The sequence below is a fragment of the Saccopteryx bilineata genome, chromosome 10 (genome assembly GCF_036850765.1).
Source record: "Saccopteryx bilineata isolate mSacBil1 chromosome 10, mSacBil1_pri_phased_curated, whole genome shotgun sequence".
In the NCBI taxonomy this organism is placed as follows: Eukaryota; Metazoa; Chordata; class Mammalia; order Chiroptera; family Emballonuridae; genus Saccopteryx; species Saccopteryx bilineata.
Window position 1 is genome coordinate 21,789,055 of NC_089499.1, and position 17,497 is coordinate 21,806,551.

Below are 17,497 nucleotides of genomic sequence, written 5' to 3' on the forward strand. Positions count from 1 at the left end.
CATAGGCTTGTTACTCAAACTGCTTCAGCTTGAATGGTAGTCTGCTCTCTCTAAGTCTCTTTTTTTCCATTTATAAATTGGGTAAAAGAAAAAAAAAACCAGCCTGACTAGTGGTGGTGCAGTGGATAGAGCATCAACCTGGGACATTGAGGGCCCAGATTTGAAACTCTGAGGCCACTGGCTTGAGTACAGGCTCATCCAACTTGAGCAAAGGCTCATCAGCTTGAGCACAGGGTCACCAGCTTGAGCATGTGATCATCAACATGACCCCATGGTCGCTGGCTTGAGCCCACAGCTGCAGGCTTGAGCAAGGGGTCACTGGCTCAGCTAGAGCCCACTGGTCAAGGCACACATGAGAAGCAATCAATGAACAACTGAATTACCATACCTATGAGCTGATGCTTCTCATCTCTCTCTTTTCCTGTTTGTCTGTCTCTTTCTTGCTCTCTCTCTCTCCCTCTCACTAAAAACAAACAAAAAACAAAAATACCCCACAAAACAATAGCACATTTGTAGAGCTTTTCTGATGAGTAAATATCTAACTATATATTGTGAAATTCACCGCTCATTACTCCTCTGTCTTGAAATGTTTTCACAGGTGTAGTGTAAGAAGAGATTACAGTCTGAGGTTTTGCATGATGAACGCTTCTGTCTTTCTTTGATTGATGAGTGAAACCTCAGATGAGATTCCTGGACACTCCTTCTCTCTGTAGTCTTCTTGACATCCCACTGTCTCCAGCTTCAATCATGACCCGGCCAGCTAGCGCTGGTCGGGTTCTTTCCCTACTAAGAAATATATTCTATCCCGCTGGAAGCTTACAAAAATTTCTCTTTCTCCTTGTCCTACAAGATTTCACCAGGAGCTAGAGATAATACATGTACATCTGTGTATCCTCCTGTATACACACATACACACACACACATATATATGGCCCTATACATATGTATATGTTACATATAATATTTATATTATATGTATGCTATATATACACATACCCCTATGTGTTTATAACTCCAGTGTACACACACCCATATGTATTAATAATTGTACTTATATATGTATAGATATATGTGTGTACATACATGTATATATGTATATGTACATTTATAAACATATAGATATCTATATACATACTTTCGTTTCCTCATGAAACCCACTTGAAACTGGATTATATTTTCCAAACAAAATATTTTAAGAAACTTTTGTTTTCTTTTTTCAAAAATTTACATTGCTCTTCCATCATTCCTTTATTTCTCCTAAATTTTTCTTTATTTGGAGAGTGTCTTGGAACCACCTTCTATGTCTCATATTTTTTACTTAATATTTTCATTTCTTTGTATTCTTACTCTGCGTTGTGAGATAATTATTACACTTGATCTTCTAGGAATCTAATTTGGTCTTCAGAAGATATTATTGATCTTTCAAATTGTCTGCTGAATTTTTTAATTTGCAAAGCAATTTTTTTTCTTAATTCTAGAATTTGGGGACTCTAATTGCATCTTCTTTAAAAAGTTGTCTTGCCTCTGAGGTAAAGTTTGCATGTGTCAATTCTATTGCTTCTATATTAATAGAAAAAGCTTTGCAAATGGTTTATTTGGCTGTTCACATGTTTTAGTTTCCTCTCTTTTCAGATACATAGTGGGACTATACTTCCTGCCCATGTAAAGAGATGAAATTTGATTATATTTGCCATCAAACTGTGAGAAAAGTGTGATGTGTTACCTCAGAGTACAAGCTTTAGGAACCAGTGCCTGCTTCATAACAGTCCTTTCTCTCGGTCCCAGCAGCCACTGTTATTCCTCTTGGAGTGGCTATTCCATCCCCCCGAGTCTTGCAGGAATAAAAATGGTGCCATGAAAAAGAGTCCTCCAACCAACCTTCATTGAACAGGTGGGGTGGGTGAGAGAATTAATCTTATTTTAAGCCACTTGGTTTTGGGGGGTCATTTGTTATTGCAGCAAAGTCTAGCATATCCTGACTGATACAGTCTGCTTAGTCTTCTTCTCCCTGATGAACTTCTGATTTCCTAGTCGCTACTGAAAATTCCTTCAATGACTTGTAGAGATTAAGCAATTGAACTTTCTCATGTGGTGGGAAACTATGAGTGAATAGAAAAGTATTTTTTATACTAATAAACCAGCTACGAATGAGCTGGTTCTTCTCAGATATGAAAATAAGTCCTTAGTAATCTCAATTTTCTTAAAATACAAGAGGCATGTCAAAACTCGAAGGCATTCAGCTGACTCACAAAGCAACACACTATGTTTACATAGAATCAGCAAGCTTGAGGACCCTCAGAGGAGCAAAAACATCAGAGAGGAAGATGTGAGCTCCTTACAAAATCTCAAAAGTCATCATCGTGACCAAGCCAATATTGGTGAAGCAAACCATCCTTTATTGCTTGTCCCTTGACCCTTGTCCAATGACTTTGGGAAGGAAGCTCTACATCTGCCCTCTTAAAAGTCTCTGGGAAATGTGGAGTCACACAATTACCCTTGACAGTCCTCTAGCCCAGTGGTCCCCAACCTTTTTTGGGCCACGGACCGGTTTAATGTCAGAAAATATTTTCACGGACCGGCCTTTAGGATGGGACGGAAAAATGTATCATGTGACCAAGACAAACGTCAAGAGTGAGTCTTAGACCGCTGTAACAGAGGGAATCTGGTCATTTTTTAAAAATAAAACATCATTCAAACTTAAATATAAATAAAACGGAAATAATGTAAGTTATTTATCCTTTCTCTGCGGACCGGTACCAAATGGCCCATGGACTGGTACCGGTCCGCGGCCCGGGGGTTGAGGACCACTGCTCTAGCCTACCTACTTTGGTTGCTATGATGCTCCAGAAAAGGAATGACTCTGAGATATAGGTAGAGAAATGAGTAATTGGACAGATATTGCCACAGGTTCTCCCTGAAGATTTAAGGAGAACAGGAGAGAAGCCAGGTGTCCAGAGAGAAATGAATGGTTTTCAAAAGGAATGACAATGAACAACGAGGAAAGAAAACAGACTCCAGAAACTGGTGAGATTAATATCAAGCCTTAATTAAACTCTAATGTGTATATTCCATTAATTGTGGCCGCTTCCAAAGAAGTGATTACCAAGAATATTTGTTTACCTGGATAGGACTGCCAAACCTGGCTGATTCAGGGAAGTACCATGAACATGAAATAACAGGCTCAGCAAAAGATACTGCTGTTTCAAGATATTCTCCTAGCCTGACCAGGCGGTGGCGCAGTGGATAGAGCGTCAGACTGGGATGCAGCGGACCCAGGTTTGAGACCCCCGAGGTCGCCAGCATGAGCGCGGGCTCATCTGGTTTGAGCAAAAATTCACCAGCTTGGACCCAAGGTCGCTGGCTCAAGCAAGGGGTTACTCGGTCTGCTGAAGGCCCATGGTCAAGGCACATATGAGAAAGCAATCAATGAACAACTAAGGTGTCGCAATGAAAAACTGATGATTGATGCTTCTCATCTCTCTCTATTCCTGTCTGTCTGTCCCTATCTATCCCTCTCTCTGACTCTCTCTCTGTGTCTGTAAAAAAAAAAAAAAAAAAAAAGATATTCTCCTAAAGCATATGAGGAAATGACTAGGAATGGGATGGCTTAACAGCTAGTTGAAAATAATATTCCAAAAAGATGTTGATTAATGACTTCAGGTCAATATGGAAGAAAACCTGTATACAGTTCAGAAAGTTTTTATCCTTTTGATGACATGTAGCAATGTCAGGTACAAGAAATCTAGCTTAACAGAAGCTCATATAAATGAGACCAAGGACTTTTGTTAGTCACAAGGTCAAAATAATGCACAGATGATATGCTTGCCAAAACAGCATAGGAAATCATAGGCTCTCGTAGAAAGATATACAGAGTCTAGGAGGTGGGCAAGGTAATAAGGAGTTAGAGTAACTGACTTGGTGTTGGCAATCCCATTCTATGCCTTTGTGCTAGTAAAATAATCCAGGTCCTTCCTCTGTGAAGACAACAGGCCTGAGCCAGGGCATGTGGCTCAATGTGGGGAGTAGGGGGAGGTGTGCAGGCTAGAATTTAGCTTCCCCATGCCACCTTTGTCAGGCACCACTGTACAATGCAAAATCTGCATAACTGGATGACGGCCGTAATACTAACCTGCTGTACCCTGCATCTCGCTCTGAACTAGGGATTCCTTTTTAAGAGACACCTTCAAAGTGGAATATTTTCAAAGATGAACAGAATAGCAATTAGTCTGGAAGTAAGCCTATGAGAAAGATTTTAAAAACCTGGTAAAGCAAAAGCTTGATAAGAGAGAACTCAGGAGACCATGATAGGAGACATCAGCTGTTTGAAAGGAAGTGGATTAGATTTATAGCTGGTAGATCCAGAAGGTCAAATGAGGACTAGCGAGTAGACTCCCAATACCATATAGATGCTGTCTGAGCGATATGTCAAATCAAATCATAGTTATAACAAAACATATTTTTCAGGTAAGTTAAAGGGATATTTTTTTCATAAAGAGGGCAATTCAAAAATGGGATGGCTTCTTTTGAAAATAAATTCCTCATAAGTGAAGAGCTCTACCCGTCAAGAATTTTACAGATGAGCCTCCATTAAGCAAAGATTGAACTGGCAAAACTCTTCCAAGACTCAATTTCATAGCACACTGTATGTGACCATGCACACATAAGGGGTTGCAAGAGCTACAAATATAAATGGACTTTTTTTTTCCCCTTGAAGTAGTTCACAGTCTAGGAATGAAGACAGATACATATACAACCATGATGCTAAGCTATAAACAATTATTTCCTGAATGCAACCAGTATACAGAAGAAACTCGTACAATAAAAACCACACATCTTACTTTTCTTCTCACCTGCAAGAACTGAAGCTTGAACTACCCAACAACTTGCCAGGCATGTTTATTCTCTTGTCTTTAAATATTTAGCCCTGGTAAGAATACTAAGAACATTTTTATTCACAACTTCAACTTCCCACTAAAGTTTTTTTTTTTTTTATTCTTCGGGGGGGGGGGTCAGAAAACAGGCCTGAACGCTGTTGCCTCTACACAATTCTCCCTCATGCTTCAGTTCCTATTTAAATCAGAATTATCACCCATTCTCCTTAGTGAGCCCACATACCCGCTTTGCCTAGGAGAGTCCTGGCTGGTGCCTGCCACCCCAGCATAATATTAACTCCACTCCCTTCACTCTCAAAAAGTGTCCAGTTCGGGATCTAAATTATCTGGGCACTCCGATACTATCCAACTTCTAAATGCCCTATGCTCCATTTTGTGGAATAAAAAGAAAGAAGCGTGAAGATCACTGAGGGAGTAGTTTTACATTGAACAAGACACTTGATAGGTGAGCACCAACTCTACTTAAATCCCTTTACTACAAAGCCAATTAAAACAGTTACCTAAATAGACAACGATCTATGGAAGTGTGGGGGGGAGAAAACACCAACCAACTAAGAAAAAAAGCCTCTATGAGAAATAGGTAATTTCCTCAAAACTGAGCACTAGGTGAAAATTTTAGTAACTGGCAGGGGCATTACACCTAGAAAATGGGAATACTTTTATGCATATATTTATTCGTTCATTTATTCATCTAACAAATAAGAATATAAGCAAAATTGGTTCAAGGAACGCCATATTATGTCAGTAATAGAACAGGGAAATGGAAATGTGGCTTTGTCAGACATCCCTACATCAGCATTCCTTTCTGGTTGTTGTTAGCAACAGAAATGGAAATGGAAGGAAAATAAGAGTGAACGGGTCTTCCGAGGTATTTTACATATTATTGTTAGCAAATGTGATTCAGTACAACCATCTTAAATGGTAATGGTTTGGTCCTCCGTGGTTTTCTTCATTCAAGTCGTTTTTTTCCCTTTTCTCCTGCCTGGGGATTTATGATATAACAGGCTGTAATAGGCAAGATAAAACCATTCATCATGCAGGCTTAATGTGGGAAAGTAAATTTAACTTGGTGAGCTTGATATATAAATATTGGCCTTTTTGGGAACACACAGAGCATATTTACTTGAGCGTAAAATCCAGGCTATATACCATGTCCAACAAATTTCTCGGGTCTGGGGTTCAGGGGAAGGGTCTTTCAGGGCTTTAGGTTATGCAGACGGCTGAGAAAACTACTGGGGTGGGAAGAGAGGCTATCTTCTATAGCTTCCCCGGCTCTTACTCTTTTGACTACATTTTAATAATAACAGTACATGTTATCTCTGAACTTAAAAGGACAATGGAAGTTAATCTAGCCACTTGGAAATTCGAAGGTAGGTTTACCCTTGGTAGATTTATTCACAAAGATGGTTGGAATGTTCCTAGAAATGACAGGGCACAGGAAAATGGCATTGTATGAGATTTAATGCCATGTTTGGACATCGTTCATAAGCCATCGTCTGTATTATGTGCCCAAAGAGCTCTGTGTGGAAAAGGTGGGGACTGCCAGCAGAGGGGGCTGACTGATGCTGGGTATCAACCAGGCAACACAGGGAAATACTGCAGCCTGGTCAGTCCGGTGACTTTACTTTTATTCTTTGTTAGACAGTGATTCTAACATTCTTTAGATGAGGCAGAGAGTTAGACTGAGACATTTGGAAATGTAGCGGCACATCTCCATTTAGATATTTGGTATAAATAGCCATGCTTCAAGTTCTCAGTGGACATGTTCCATTGATATAACTTAAAATTCCCTGAGATGTTGGCCATTTTTATTTTAAAATATTTAAAATTGGGGGAGGGTATTCACTGTGTACATGAATAACACAAATCTCAACAGAGGTGGTGGTTTAAGTCAAGACATTGTCACTATTGAAAGAGTTTGCCAAAGCCAAAGCAAGAGCCGTCTCAATGTGAGCCTCAGCCAGAATAACTTCAGTTAAATATCAATAATATTCAGAAGCCACTCTATCAAGAAATGCTACATCATATCTCTCTTTTTTTTTTTCTGAACATCTTTTAAAAAGGAATGTTATATGCAGTTACTAGAGCTCATTCAGTTCAGTTCAAGAGACAGTGTTGAGTGCCTACAACGTGATAGTTTAGCCTCGAGCTGCTGGAGATTAAAAGTAAACCAGAGGACCTGGCCGGTTGGCTCAGCGGTAGAGCGTCGGCCTCGCATGCGGGGGACCCGGGTTTGATTCCCGGCCAGGGCACATAGGAGAAGCGCCCATTTGCTTCTCCACCCCTCCCCCTCCTTCCTCTCTGTCTCTCTCTTCCCCTCCCGCAGCCAAGGCTCCATTGGAGCAAAGATGGCCCGGGCGCTGGGGATGGCTCCTTGGCCTCTGCCCCAGGTGCTAGAGTGGCTCTGGTCATGGCAGAGCGATGCCCCGGAGGGGCAGAGCATCGCCCCCTGGTGGGCAGAGCGTCGCCCCTGGTGGGCGTGCCGGGTGGATCCCGGTTGGGTGCATGCGGGAGTCTGTCTGACTGTCTCTCCCCGTTTCCAGCTTCAGAAAAATACAAAAAAAAAAAAAAAAAAAAAAGTAAACCAGAGCCCCTGTTCTTTTCAGTTTATAATCTCCTGGTTTATGGCATGAGACTAATATAAAGGCAAAGAGATGGACTCAGATTATTAATTTTCAATGTGTCCAACTGCTTCACTGTATACAAATATATACAGACTGGATGAGAAAACTATGTACAAAATTATGGGGTAGACACAGCAATGAGACGGAGATGCCACAGTTCAGTTAATAGACAAAGAACTTGAATAATAATGACAAACACATTTATGTTGGTCTTACAGTACACTAGCCAGAGGATGAGGAAATGACTCAAGGATCAGTGTATTTGTAGCCTTTCAATGGTACTTTCCAATTCACAAAGTCAGGCCATTCACAGTTAACATGGTTGACTTCATTCTCACTGGGTGATGATGCTAAACAGAAGACAGTTACTCTGTGAAATGTACCCAACCAAAAAATACTATACATAACATGCCAAGGGGTGAGGCTACAGTTATCGAGAAAATCTGATCATAAACTCTCTATTCTGTGCCGGAAAATAAGGTACTACTTGTCTCGAAAAGAGAATTTGAGCCTGCGATGAACTCACTGTACTGACTGGTCACCCTGAGTAGATTAGTTCTTCCCATCAGTTTTAAGTACATTAGAGCTTTCGAGCAGCAAAACACATTCTGAGTTCCGAAGGACATCGTTAGTCTTGTGTACCAAGCCCTAAAATGTCAAAAATGATTCCAACATTCTCTTCAAAGGCCACAAGTCTAGGAAGTCCCATAAGTGTCACTTTGTTTATAGATCACAGTAAAGGATAGTGGGGTGGGAGGCAGAAAGAAGACATAAACATGTAAATTATAACTATACCTTTTTTTTAATCTCCTTCAGGCTTTGAAGGTATCACACCAGGTGATAGTTATGACAGCATCCCCACTAAGCTTTGGATATAGGCTGACAATTGACTCCAAAATAAGATGAACTGAATGGCTTAGGAAAGGGCCATGATCAAGGAAAACCCTCTGGCCTCAAAATAATATTGATCTCATAACTGTTCCTATACAGAGAATGATACACAAAGTAAATAATATGTTCAACTTATGTTCAGAGGAGAAAATTTCCATTTTAGATTTCTTATTTGGGAAAATTCTAATTGCATTTAAAATCCTGTGAAACTGTTCTTCAGGCCCAACTGTTCGCTCTTTTAAAATATCCTTGGATAAATAAAGCTAATAACTTCATTTTCTCTACAATAACGGGATTATCTAAATATTTGTGGGTATGACAACAGGTCAAAAACCAGTCTCCACTACATGCCAGATAAAACAATTCAATAAATGCTTTTTGCTTTTTTTTTTTTTTTTTTTTGTATTTTTCCGAAGCTGGAAAAGAGGAGAAACAGTCAGACAGACTCCCGCATGCGCCCGACCGGGATCCACCTGGCACGCCCACGCGGGGCGATGCTCTGCCCACCAGGGGGCGATGCTCTGCCCCTCCGGGGCGTCGCTCTGTCACGACCAGAGCCACTCTAGCGCCTGAGGCAGAGGCCAAGGAGCCATCCCCAGCGCCCGGGCCAACTCTGCTCCAGTGGAGCCTTGGCTGCGGGAGGGGAAGAGAGAGATAGAGAGGAAGGAGAGGGGGAGGGGTGGAGAAGCAGATGGGCGCTTCTCCTGTGTGCCCTGGCCGGGAATCGAACCTGGGACCCCTGCACGCCAGGCCAACGCTCTACCACTGAGCCAACCGGCCAGGGCCGGCATTTTTTTTCTTAATGTAGTGAATGTAACACATTATTTGAGGTAATTATTGACCTTTGTCAGAATACTAGCAGCACAAGCCTACCCTGAAACTAACAGGCAAATGAGATGCAGCTATGACCAATTCAAGGTGCTGGAGGGCCAGGGGAGTCAGGGGAGCCTTTATACTGGGTCTTTCTGTCTAGTAGCAGCTGCTTATTAGAATACACTTTGTAAAGTCAATATGCATGCCACCTGATTTTCTGTTTGTCTCTAATATTGTCAGTTCTTTGAAGGCGAAAAGGTAAAGGAACCACACTGTCTCTATGCCAAACAGTCTACCAAAATAGTCAGTTACTGCTTGCCAAGAAAAAAGAAAACTCTTTCCTACACTAAATTTTTTTAAATCACTTTTCAATTGAAATAATATTGGCAAAGATAAAAATAATGGGAATTTGATTACTCTGGTCATTCCAAACCTCACTTTCTGAAAGTTTTTCTAAAAAGGCATTCTTCATTATTAATATGCTAGGATGAGATTTATGCTGGGTTTTTGGGGTTTTTTTTTTTTTTTTCATTGTACCTAGAAGACTAACCACCATCAAGAAAATCTGTGATCCCAGCAGTAGGATTTGTATTCTGAACTGCAGAGAAGGGTTTCTGGTCAATGCCTCACTTTTGCCTGCCCTGTAGACCCTCTCCCTTCATGCCTTCCTATTCAGGCCTGGTCATTAACTCATCCTACAATAGGCTCAGAAAAATTAATTGGCTCTCTTTCCATCACCCAGCCCTTTATTTTCTCCCTCTCTTAAGTCTTACATCTTTCTCGATTCCCTGTACTTTTAGGAGAAAACCCTTAAGAACTATTTTCCATTATTGGTTTTTAAAAATTATTAGACTAATAATTTACATTAAAATGTATTTCCCTATCTTTGCCACTGCAAGGACTCATTTCATTTTACCCAAAAGCCCATAAACCACTGGCACCTCTTCATGGGTGCAATCTATCAAAGTATCTTTACATTGCTGGAGATAAAAAAAAAAAGAGCACAAGCAAGCATGTTACCCATTCAAATAAAGTCTAACGCCAACACTAAGTTCACTACCTGTCCAAATGAACATCGTTTATGTAACATGTGATTTATTGGAGACATCACTTGTGCGGAAATTCCTTTCAGGACCACAGTGCATTTTCTATTTCATCCTGGACACCATTATAGTAGCTTTGAGGTCCAATGAGTTCAAATGAATTCAGGAACTACTATTCCAAACAATGCTTGCATCAGATTAATCAGGGTGTGAAAACACAAGTGTTAACTGCAAATCATCAAAGTTCACTACGTACAAATTACTAAGCAAGTATACCAAGTTCTTCAGCTCACTGGAAGCATGAAATAGAATCGCTATTTTGCTTTTCATCACCAATTCTTCCCTATGAGAGAGATGATAAAAGTCAGAAAATCCTAATTTGTTAGATCTGAAGATCATCACAGGACCACTAGTTTTCAGCTAGTCACAGGGCTTAGCTAACTGTGTATCTTCCGAAATTCATATTAGCCTGCATGCTCTTCCTTCTCTTTTATGATAGATGTGTTTGCTGCTGGCATTATGCTACTTCCTGCTTTGGGCACCAAATGCTCTGTGGCAGAAGGACTACACCAGATCAGTAGGTGACGGCTTTGAGTGATGGGGAGCCTATCAAGGTTTATAAAATAGCAATGCATACTAAAAAATAATACATTTCATAATCATCAGCTTTGGGAACAAAATGAAAACACAAACAATGTAATATCAACTTCAAAAAACACTTTAAAATATAATAACTGCCACTAATGGCAGTGGCAGCTACTATAAAAATTAAAAGCACTAAGTCAAGAAGAGAACCATTTGTATAAAGAACTGTCCATGGAGCTATTTACAGTTAATCTTTTGATGCGCCTATGTAAGTGTTTAGCATAAAAATAAAAGTTTGTGGATGTTTCTTTTTTTATACCCTAATTAATAAATAAATTATGACGAAGACCTACACGCTGTATGTATACAGTAGAGAAATGGTACTATATTAGTCCTGGGTAAAACACAGAATTTGTCCTTAGTCATCATTAACAAAAATTCACTAAGAATACAGTTTAAAAATTTTTTTTTAATTTATTGATTTTAGAGAGAAAGAGAAAAAAATAAACCCATCAATTTGTTGTTCCACTTATTTATGCATTCATCAGTTGGTTCTTGTATGTGCCCTGACTGGGGATCACTCCCTCAACCTTGGCGAATTAGACCATGCTCTAACCAGTTGAGCTACTGGGCCAGGGCTTACTAAGAGCACATTGAACAACTGATATTTGTTACACAAACAGTACTTACTGAGCACCTATCATGTACCTGTCACTAAAAGTTATGAAGACAGTATAGTGAACAGAAGAACCAAACTCTCCGCCATCATACGCTTAAAAATAAGAATACTTTTTTAAAGTTAGCACACTTTTAGGAACAGACTTATTGCTCTAAAATCATGGCTATAATTAATCATCAGAACTGGTTTTAAGTCCCTTTAATCAATAAGTGACAACTGATCTTAGTGACTGTTCTTCTGAAAGCCAATCAAACAGTCCGTTTTCCTGACTTCCTCTGTCTCCCTGCCCCCCTCTTGAAAGTCCGGTTCCAGAGGGCAAAGGTAGGCTCTGCCTTACTCTGCCCATCTCTCCGGCATCTACTTCTGTTTCTGGCATAGTCAGTGCTTAGGAAATGTTGTTGACTCACTGAAAGTGAGGAAAACAATCTAATTAAACTTAGTCAAATTTTATATGAATTAATGTTAACTCTTTTTTTTGTTTTCTTTTTATTTTTTTGTGTTTCTAAAAGTGTTTTTTTTTACTTTAAATATATATATATATATACCTTTTTTTTAAAAAAAAGGAAGAAACTATTTTTTTAAAGATTTTATTTATTCATTATAGAGAGGAGAGAGGAGAGAGAGAGAGAGAGAGAGAGAAGGGGGGAGGAGCAGGAAGCATCAACTCCCATATGTGCCTTGACCAGGCAAGCCCAGGGTTTTGAACCAGCAACCTCAGCGTTTCCAGGTTGACGCTTTATCCACTCTCCCACCACAGGTCAGGCTAAATATATATTTTTTAACTTTCCAATTACAGTGGACATATAACAGCCAAGTGATTAGACATCATATAACTTATGCTTCTATTGCACTTTGAAAGGACCGAACTCGATAAACTCAAATTTTGACACTTCAGGGAAGCAGGGGTCCCAGGAGTTGGTGAGCCACACTTGTCAAATTTGTATTCCCCAGATCAGCTATATACCTGGTTCCAGTCTCTTCTGAATCCACTGAATTCTAAAATGCATCGAATTTTCTGACAACTGCTTCCTGCCCAGAGCGCCAGCAGCAGATAAAACACATGCATATATTTAGATGATCAATTTGTGGGAAGTGATTGCCTAATTTACCCCTGTCCGTTTATATGCAACAACAACATTGGAAACTGCTCCCTCATCCATCCATCACGCTTCTATTATCTGAAGGGTAATTGTTACTTCGTTAAGAAATCACAGGGAGAATACCTGTTGTATATGTTGTTGTTTCAGCAGACTGACACACACATCCAAAGTCAGCTTTTTGTTTCAAAGGAAGGAGGAGGAGAAGGGGAAGAACCGACATTTATTGAAATGTCTTTTAAGGCTAAGTACTCTGCTGCGTATTCTAATCGCATCATAACATTTATGATAAAACCCATTTGTTTGGTAACTCCATTCAATCATTCATTCAATACATCTTTACGAAGTATCTGTGATGCACCAGGTATTGTGCTCAGTGCTGCAGATAAAACAGTGATCAAGACAGAGGCAGTAGGAAAAGTGACTGTGTGGCCAGGGGCCGCTGCCATCACAGCCATGTACATGCAGGTTCCTATTAGATTCAGGCAGATGGTAAAGAAACAGCGGAGCCAAAAAAGGGTGGGCCATTCGTTTATTCTAGCCTCGCACTGGCAGGCGAGAAAACACATTCAGGGCTCCCAAAGCCACTGACACAATTCTCTGGTTCCACAACCAAAAGAATCTTTTTCGGTTTTTCCTAGAATCAAAGGCCCCACCAGTCTCAGTCACCTCTGGTTCCCCATCCTCACATCTTCTCCCTTCTCCTCTCTGCACAAACTGGCTTCTCCTTCAGCACCCTGCCATCTTGGCTTCCTTCTCTGCAAAAATGGCTTCCTTCTTCTTCTTCTTCTTCTTCTCTTAAAACTCTTTTGGTGAGAGACCCCTTCTCCAGAAAACGTTAGCATAACAATGGCCCTTCTCAAACAGGAGGCAATTAGCAATTTCACAGACCAGCGCCATTTTTAACAATAAAAGTGAGCAAACTCAAAAAACACAAATTTTAAAACTCATTTGCCCAACAGTATCCATTAGGGCAGGGGTCCCCAAACTACGGCCCGCGGGCCACATGCAGCCCCCTGAGGCCATTTATCCGGCCCCCTGCTAGACTTCAGAAGGGGCACCTCTTTCATTGGTGGTCAGTGAGAGGAGCATAGTTCCCACTGAAATACTGGTCAGTTTGTTGATTTAAATTTACTTGTCCTTTATTTTAAATATTGTGTTTGTTCCCATTTTGTTTTTTTACTTTAAAATAAGATATGTGCAGTGTGCATAAGGATTTGTTCATATTTTTTTTATAGTCCGGCCCTCCAACGGTCTGAGGGACAGTGACCTGGCCCCCTGTGTAAAAAGTTTGGGGACCCCTGCATTAGGGGATACATGTGAAGGCAACATCATTATTCTTACTTTTCAGGTAAGGAAACAAGGCTCAAAGAGTTTACACAACTTGTCTAAGCCATACAACTTTGAAGTCACCATATGTTTCAGACCCAGAATTCAGACCACCCAGGCCATTTTGGTTGTGGTAAAACTCAACCCCTTTTGGCTACAAAACTCCTGTACTTACATTTAGCCATTTCTACTCAAAATATGGTCCCCAAATTAGCAGCAGCACCAGCAGCACCAAGGAGCTCATAAGAAATGCAGTCTCAGGCCCCTAGTCCTGCCAAACCTACTAAATCAGAATATGCACTTTTAACAAATCTCAAATGATTTGTGTGTACATTAAAATCTGCACAGATCTAGGCCAAGAAGCTTTTTAGTGAAGGAGGAGAAGAGAAACAAAGAATTAAAACATTTCGTTAAAACTATACCCAAAGGATTGGAATACCACCAGTGTGGTCTGCATTTTGAGATACAAAATGTGGGCTGAGCCTTTAAGTTTATAAACTAACTCGATAAATAGTTTATGCACTTACACTCAGGAAAAAAAAATGTCCAAGAAATACAATCAAAGTTGCACTGAGACTCTTAGAACACATAACAACTCCTGGCAAGCATTGATTTTCATATACCAGTTTGCTAAGACTCTTTAGGATATGCCAGAATTATAGCACTTCTGTTCTTGCTCAGGTAAATCCTCTTAATTAGAATGACCTCAGATTCCCTCAAAGCTGCCAAGCTAACCTATATTTCCTTCAAGATGCAAGTTAACTACTACTTCCTCGGGCATTCACTCATCACATTTTTGAAAGCCTCTTACAATTGAAGAAAGGTCACTTGTAGGAAGCATGGACTTTTGAAGGATGTCAGTCATTTTCAAAACATCTCTGCAGGAATTTCTTCCTGCCTCCTGGCCATTAACCTCTCTCGCTCTCACTCTTCAGGAGCTGACCCACTGGACAATGGTTAATGCCCTGCTTCTTCTTTGTCCTAAGTTCTGAGCTTTTATCATCATGACAGATGCTTTCTGAACTCGGAGTGATAGACCTGAATCTCTATGTGGTCTTTCCCTTCATTCTGTAATGTTCTAGTACCTTTCTGTATTCATTTATAACTTTATCTCTATAAACAGCTAACCAACCAAACAATCAATAAGAAAACTCTTTTGAATGCTTTCTGAACCTTGGTCCTAAGACATGGCTTCCTCCACCTTCAATGTCAGAAGTCATCAATAAACTCTAAATCATCAAATTTAACAACCACACTGGGCAGTTTACAGCATTTTAAAGCTTTATTCTTCTCACACAATTCCTTCCATGGAACCCCTTAGGGCTCTTTTCTAGAATGTGAGTACAAATCAGCCTTAGGAAAAGTGGAAAACAAAGACTGAGCAGCACTTCACTATTAAGGTCAAAAGCCAGCCTTCAAAATGTACAAACCACTTGCACAAACTAGCAGGGAAAACCGAAGAAGAGAAGCTGTGTAAACAGGAAGGGGGTGTGAGACCCAGAAACTAGAACTGGTGGCAAAAGCCAGTACCATCCCAGTGAGAAGCTGGAGCAGCGAGAACACGCCAATATCCAGACATATTTTTACTAATGCCAATGAGGACCATCAACTGACAGTGGGCAACCTGGTGTTTGTTTGTGAATGTCCACTCAAGGATGGCACTTGTCTGGGTCCTGTGACTTTGCCGGTGACCCCTTCTGCCCCACTCCATACAGACAATGTCCTGTTTAAAGATAAGGATACCCATCAAGTCCCGGAGGTTGAAGAGTCCTTGAACACCAAAAGGAAGAGATGATAGCATGATCAGAAAATGCCCACACCTGGCCAGGTAGAAGTTGATGGAACTAGTTCAAGTTTAAACCAGGACAAATTAGAATTCACAACCAGTTTTATTTTCTCAGGTTGATTACTCCTTTTTTCTTTCTTTTTTTCTTTTTCTTTTCTTTTTTTTACAGAAACAGAGAGAGGGTCAGACAGGAAGGGAGAGAGATGAGAAGCATCAATTCTCTGTTGAGGCATATTAGTTGTTCATTGATTGCTTGTTCATTGATTGCTTTCTCATATGTGCCTTGACCGGCTGGGGGGGGGGGCTACAGCAGAGCGAGTGACCCCTTGCTTAAGCCAGTGACCTTGGGCTCAAGACAGTGACCTTGGGCTTCAAGTCAGCAACCTTTGGGTTCAAGCCAGTGACCATGGGGTCATGTCTATGATCCCACACTCAAGCCAGCTACCCCTAGCTCAAGCTGGTTAGCCGGTGCTCAAGCTGGATGGGCCCACGCTCAAGCCAGTGACCTCAGGATTTCGAACCTGGGTCCTCTGCCTCCAAGTCTGACACTTTATCCACTGTGCCACCGCATGGTCAGGTTCAGGTTGATTACTCTTAAACATAAGTTTACTGGCCACCAACCCTCTCTAAAGGTTTCAGCTCCCGTACCTGTCTTATGAGCCAAATGACCACTCCTTTCCCATTGATAGATTCTTCCAAAGTGCTGGCTGCTTTTGCTTCCTCTTACCCCACAAAACTCTGCCCAGAGCTTCAACCTGTGGTCTTCGGCTACCTGCTTACCTCTAGCCAGGCCCTTTCTCCTGACCTTTCCCTTCTCCAAATCCTTCATTCCTTGGTTTTCCATTCCAATATCTCTCCTTTCTTTTCGTTTTTCTACGTGGTGTTTGATTGATTTAACCCTTTGAGTAGTGAGTTTTTGGTTAACCCTTTGAGTGAGGACGTACATGGATGTTCGTACTACTCAAAGGGTGAAGGGTGAAATTTGAACAATGTAAGCTACAGATCAAAAGGACCAAGCAAGCAGATGAATAAACAAACATGCATCCTATATTGAATGAGCTTATGCTTTGGGAACAGAAGTCAATTGTACCAGCCTCGTGTAAAATTCACTCTGGCTAAGCCCTCAGTGGTAAGACAGATTGGCAAATTGTAGTAATTGACTAGGTAATTTAGTAAAATAAATAAATATATTCTAACAAGTGGGGTGGGGGATATTTTTTTTTTTTTTAACTAAAGGCATCCAGGTTGCCAGTCTACATTGATCAAATTGACAAGAAAATTGTCCAATTCTCTATTTCATATTTCCCGGTAAACACAGTAAAAGATATCCAGATGACCGGACAATTTCATAAAGTAACTAAGGTATACACATTATACTCAGGTCTTAATACAATTTACATCTGCACAAATGCCTTGCATGTGGTTTTGCGTAGAGTCTACATTTGTGCAATGACCTTTGCTAACAGTGGCCCTGTAGGTGGCATTTCAAGAGTGAAGAGCTAAATGCTCCACCTCGCTCTCAGTAGCTCAAAGCTAGGTAGGCTTTCCTGGGGGATTTTCTGGACACAGTATACAATACCAATTTTTTAAAGGCAACCTCATATCTTGTTAAGGTAATATTCCTAAATTTTCTCAAATCAAAATAGATATTTGGTGACCAGCTAGCCCAGGTATTAGAAAACATTTTTTGTAAAGTTACCAGAGAGAAAATACTTTAGGCTTGGCATCCTCACAGTCTCCTCATTTGTTTTTCAACTA

At 40.5% G+C, this 17,497-nt stretch overlaps 1 protein-coding gene and 1 non-coding gene across 2 annotated transcripts in view; one reads left to right on the top strand and one right to left on the bottom strand.

The window, feature by feature from the left end:
* Positions 1-17,497, bottom strand: part of LOC136313985 (uncharacterized) — a 601,801-nt gene that overhangs the window by 428,506 nt on the left and 155,798 nt on the right. The window lies entirely within an intron of this gene.
* Positions 7,069-7,144, top strand: TRNAA-CGC (transfer RNA alanine (anticodon CGC)). Its single transcript has one exon. It is a non-coding gene; the product is annotated as a tRNA-Ala (tRNA).